This window comes from Spermophilus citellus, assembly GCF_964194105.1.
Source record: "Spermophilus citellus genome assembly, chromosome: 3".
NCBI lineage: Eukaryota > Metazoa > Chordata > Mammalia > Rodentia > Sciuridae > Spermophilus > Spermophilus citellus.
The window spans coordinates 206,089,814-206,095,527 of record NC_138184.1 but is presented as its reverse complement, the minus strand read 5'-3'; positions in this window follow the sequence as shown (position 1 = coordinate 206,095,527).

Genomic DNA, 5,714 nt, shown 5'->3' with positions numbered 1-5,714 from the left:
TAAAAAATTATAAAATAAATTTGACTCATTTTACATACTATTTTCATAGTTCTTTCCTGAGAGTTAAAATGAATATTATTTGGGGGCTGGGGTTGTGGCTCAGTGGTAGAGCGCTTGCCTAGCATGCATGAGGCACTGAGTTTGAACCTCAGCACCATATGAAATATAAATGTATTGTGTCCCATCTACAACTAGAAATTTTCTTTTTAAAAAATGGATATTGTTTGCTCGGTCACTGCTTTGGGTGAAGTTTTGAGAATATCAAAAAATTAAGCATTATAAATTTGGATATTCTAGTTATATCTTTTGTCTATCAAAATAGATTCTTGGGCTATAGATGTATCTCGGTAGTAGAACACTTTCCTACATGCACAAGGTGTTGGGTTCAAACACACACATACAGGCATAGACTCCCTTGATAATGTGAAATTATTGCCTTTAAAAACAATATATATATATGGAAAAGGAAAATACTAATTTCTATGTGTGAATTCTGGAGTTATTAGAAACATTGGAACTTTATTTTGACCTGGTTGAATCATGCTTGTACTTTGGCATGAGTTAGATTTTTGTAGGGTAAGAAGTAATGAAGGGGAGCCTCTTGTAGTGGTATATACCTGTAATCCCAGCTACACTGGAGGCTAAGGCAGGTGGATTGCAAGTTCAAGGCCTGCCTGTGCAACTTAGTGAGACCCCACCTCAAGATTTTAAAAAAAAAAAAAAAATCTGGGAAAATAAATGGTAAAGTATCCCTGAGTTCAATCCCTAGTACTTCAAAAAAAAAAAAAAAAGTCAAAATTTTTAAAAAGTTAACAATGCTACCGGGCTGGGGATGTGGCTCAAGCGGTAGCGCGCTCGCCTGTCATGCGTGTGGCCCGGGTTTGATCCTCAGCACCACATACAAACAAAGATGTTGTGTCTGCCGAAAACTAAAAAAATAAATAAATATTAAAAATTCTCTCTAAAAAAAAAAAAAACAATGCTACCACATGGAATAGAATTTTGATTGCTTACCTTTAACTTCAGGAATAATTTCTTCTAATGTTACTCTTTTATCCCCTAATTTGGTAATAAGAAATGAAAGGAAAAATGGCATTGAACTATAGATTAATGCTTTGAAATACATGTGAGGATTGCCTCGATCTTGTCAATAAAATAATTTGGAAAATAGAAAATTCAAGTGTAAGAAGAATTTTGACTTCATAGATAATACTTTTTGCCTTTTTGATATATTTTAATAGGAGTGAGGCATTTACAACCAATGACATCTTTTTCACAGTAAAATATTTGTCGTCAGGTGTAGTCCTACACACCTATAATCCAGGTTTGAGCCCAGCTTGAGCAACTTAGACCATGTTTCATGTTCAAAAATAGAAAGGAGGTGCTAGGATTGTGGCTCAATGTTAGAGCGTTTGCCTAGCAAGTGCGAGGCTCTGGGTTCGATCCTCAGCACCACATAAAAATAAAAGGTATTGTATTCAACTACAAGTAAAAAATATTTAAAATAAAAAGGGATAGGAAATGCAGTGGTGCAGTGTCCCTGATTCAATCCCTAGTACTGAGGGTTGGGGGGAAAGTACCATTAAATATTACAAGTAACTAAAAATTAAACTTGATTAATAGTGTTAATCAATTTGGTAATAGGAGATGAAAGGAAAAATGGCATTGAACTACAGATTAACACTAACCTTTTATGATTCCAAATATAGGATTAGTTCATATGATTTCTGGTATAAAAGCACTTAGACAAGACCAAAGAGAAAATAATGACTTTCCAACAGCTTTATTATTTATACCATTGTAAGTTACTATTGTAGCATTTTCTGTAACAAATGCATGTGTATATGTGAATCTCAAATTTTGTATACAGCCTTATAAAATCTTGGAAATTTAGAAAATTGCAGGTTTATCTGTCCTTCAGTTAACTTGTATTTTTCAAATTTTCCCAAATAATTAGGAGGTATATATTTTGCCTTATGATACTTTGGTATTAGAGTAATGGTCTCATCAGTTTTCAGTGGTGGTGTTTGCCTCACAATTGGTCAGTACAATTTTGCCTCAGTTGTATTTAGTAAGAAGAAAAAGACTCAAGCTGAGACGAACCCTCTATTACATTTTAACATTTTTTAACTACTATTTTGAACATCAGACCTTTAGAAGAACACCCCTAAAATCTTAAACAAAAAAAAAAAAAAGTTTAAATTTCAGTTCCCTTGGAATAGTGCTATCCGTTGTAAGAGGGCTCTCACATAAAGTTTGTAGGGGTTGAGCTGTGCAGACAGGCATCTAGCCAGGGAGATAACTTTCGGTAGAAAACCAGCCTGCATTTGCAACAAGTATGTGCACTGACAAGAAAGGCGCATTTCCATAGCACTTTTCCCCTCCACAAATAGCCCTTTATTCTGGTTTGGCTCCCAGATTTGCTCACAAAAGGACATTTAATGTAGCAAGGCACTTTCACAGTAGGATTCTTAAAAGATCCCTCAGCAAAGTAGATAAGCAATTCTTGGTTTGAAAGTCATATACTGCTGGGCACTGGAGGCATGGGATCCTCCCAGCAGCACGGGAAGCTGAGGCAGGAGGATCCTGAGTTCAAGACAGCTTCAGCAACTTAGTGAAATTCTGTCTCAATAAGTTAAAAAAGGACTGGAGGTGTGGCTCAGTGGTTAAGCACCCCAGGTTCAATCCCTGGTACAAGAAAGAGAAGGGGGCTGTGTGAGTGTTGGATGGTGGTGGTGGTGGGGGGGACCCATGCTTTGCCAAAAATGTCCAGACAAGTAAGAATTCCCTGGTAAGCATGTAAGTAGAATTCTGCTATCAAGAGCACTACAGTTGAAAAATGTTGGGGGGTGTGGGGGAAGACACCTTAAATAATGATCAGCTAAGGATGAGTAGTGTTAGCATTCAAAGTTAGCTCCATATTACCTAGAAGTAGAAATAACAGTGAAGACAATGTGGTTTTGTGACTCAAAAGTGAATGCTAATTTTCCCAAGATGACAAATGAAATTGTAGCAAAAGGTATATTTTATGCATCATATAATTTTTGTGTATTACTGAAAGGGTAAAGTTTCTAAGCTGCAAAGCCTGAGTTAAAATGTAAAAGACCAGGCATTGTAAAGTTTCTAAGCTGCAAAGCCTGAGTTAAAAAGTGAAGGACCAGGTATTGCTAAATTCCTCTGCTACATCCAGAACCTGAAATTCCTGAGGCAGTTAAGACAACGCCCTACTGGCCATTTAGCCTAGGGCCCTGTGCAGCTTGTCACATAGGCATACAGGGCCCGAACCAATCAGTTTGAATGTGTACCCCGCTTAGGAGTGACCAATCACCCCCGCTCGACCTGTTCCCGCCAATGAATGTGCTAATCATGTATGAGAGTTGTTCAATTTTCCCGCGCCTCATGCTGATTTGTTCTGATGTATACAAAGCCCCCGCCCTCCCCAAAAAGTGTACTTAAGCACTGCTTAACCTCTGCTCTGGGCTCTGGGCTGCTCTCTCTTCTTGAGTGAGCCTGGAGCCTCAGCACGCTGAATTGGATCCTCAATAAATCCCCTTCTGCAATTGCATGAGTCAGTCTCTTGGTGGTCTCTTCCTCCAACTTTTCGCTGGACCCTTACATTACTAGATGAATTTTATGTTTGAATACTGTTGCTAATCTAAAGGATATATTAAAATACTTGAAAGTGAAAAAATGTTGTATATTTAAATATTATAAATTTCTATAAATGTAATATTGATTGTGAAACGAAAGAAAATTTTGTTACACTTTTCAGAAGTCATTCCAATGTTGTTTAATTAATAAAGTGAGATGTAAGAATAATGGACCTCTTCCTATAGATGGAAGAGTTTTTAAGCACAATAAATGTAAATTAAACCTTTGCTGAGCTAGCTGAATCTTAAAACCATGAGGCTGCCAGGTTAAAAACAAAGAAATCTAAAACAATGCCCTTCACAGTATAGGCTGCTCAAGATATAATTGGGCCCAAATTACCTTTTATCTGAGAGCTACTATGGACATGCCTGTTTTAAAGTCTGTACTACTACAAATAAAATGCATAAGACAAGTGCTGTGATTACATGTCATGGGTAGGGTGGGGCAAAAGCTGGAGAAGATTGACATGGTGCAAAAAAAAGTCAAAAGAAAGGTCAAGCAGTTCAGCATTTAAGTTGCATTAGATATAGGGCTGTTTAATGGTATCATACAAGAAGTAGTACAACATCATGCTTCCACAAATTCCAAGCAAGAAATTACCCTTTCTAGCCAGATGTGGTGGGCTCACATCTATAAACCCAGTAATTTGGGAGGCTGAGGCCAGTCTTAGCAATTTAGCCAGACCCTGTCCAAAAAAAAAAAAAAAAAAAAAATGGTAAAGCAATCCCCAGTACCAAGAAAAACAAAAACAAAAAAGAAAGAGATTACCCTCTCTGTATCCAGAGACAGCAGTATACCCACATAGTCATCTATTCACACTGATGATTATGTACAACTTAGATTTAAAAGAACAATTTAAGGTCTTTGCAAATAAGCTCCTTACCATTAATTAGCAGTCTTAATTATGTCAGCAATATTTGAGGGAAGTAACCTCCTTAAAATCCTATACAAAAAATAAAATTAGGAAGAGCTCAGAGCAATTAAGAAGCAAAAAATAATTTATCAATAAAAAAGTAACACTCAATGCAAGAAATAGATGTGAAAAATTTAAGCATTGTAAAAAAAAGTGCAGGTAACGAAAAAGTAAGACTTGAAAATTCCATATACAAGATTGAGGGTTCATATAGTGACATGTATCATTGTCAGTAATAAACTCACATAACAATGGAAACAAATATACACTTTGAGAATGATCTCACTATATTACAACCATTTCAAAAGGAGTTATTCACTTATTTTTAATGAATATCTTTAACTCGAAGGGATAAGCTGAGTAGTTTGGTGTTTTACTCCCAAAATTCTTTTGAGGCTCCCAAAAACCACATTAGGTACCTCTAATATCAGCCCCATAAAATCTTTACCTGGACTTAGTATTTTCATAGAGAATAAAACTATAAATTGACAATAACCCACAAACCCCCATTATTTCCTTGAGGGAATTTACAAATCTGTAAATTTTTGTAATGGTAACTCATTACAGGGTGAATTCCCTGGGGAAGTACACTCTCAGGTGAAGAGTGGTATCCCTGATGTTTTCTAAGGTTTTGCCAGGTGCTATTTTCTAAGGCCAGGTGCTTCAACTTTCATTCATATATATATATATATACATATATATGTATATATATATATATATATATATCCCCCAGAGAATACCTAACATCTCCACTGAACTTGGCTTGGCTTTATTGTAAAACCCTAAGGGCCTGGACTGTGATTTCCTTATTGTAGCTTGTCATAAGCTTCTCACAACATGTTTTTATCTACCACTGAACATCTAGAATGTTTAAACCTGCCTAGTTATATGACTGCAGAGCCCATTCTTGCTTGGGGCCTTCACTCACAGCTGGAAGTCTTTCTTATGAAAGATTCCAAGCATTATTCCCAGGTGGAATTTACTGCCTCCAGAACCTGAAGAGGACCATCAGGCTTTATACTTCTTTATGTTTGGAAGGTTCAGCATACAATAACTTGTCTTTTCCTCTGGATGTGGTATTCTGACATGCCCCTAAGTTTAGAGTTCTAGTAAGAACTCTAAAGATGTTATTGATATAGCAGATCCCTGA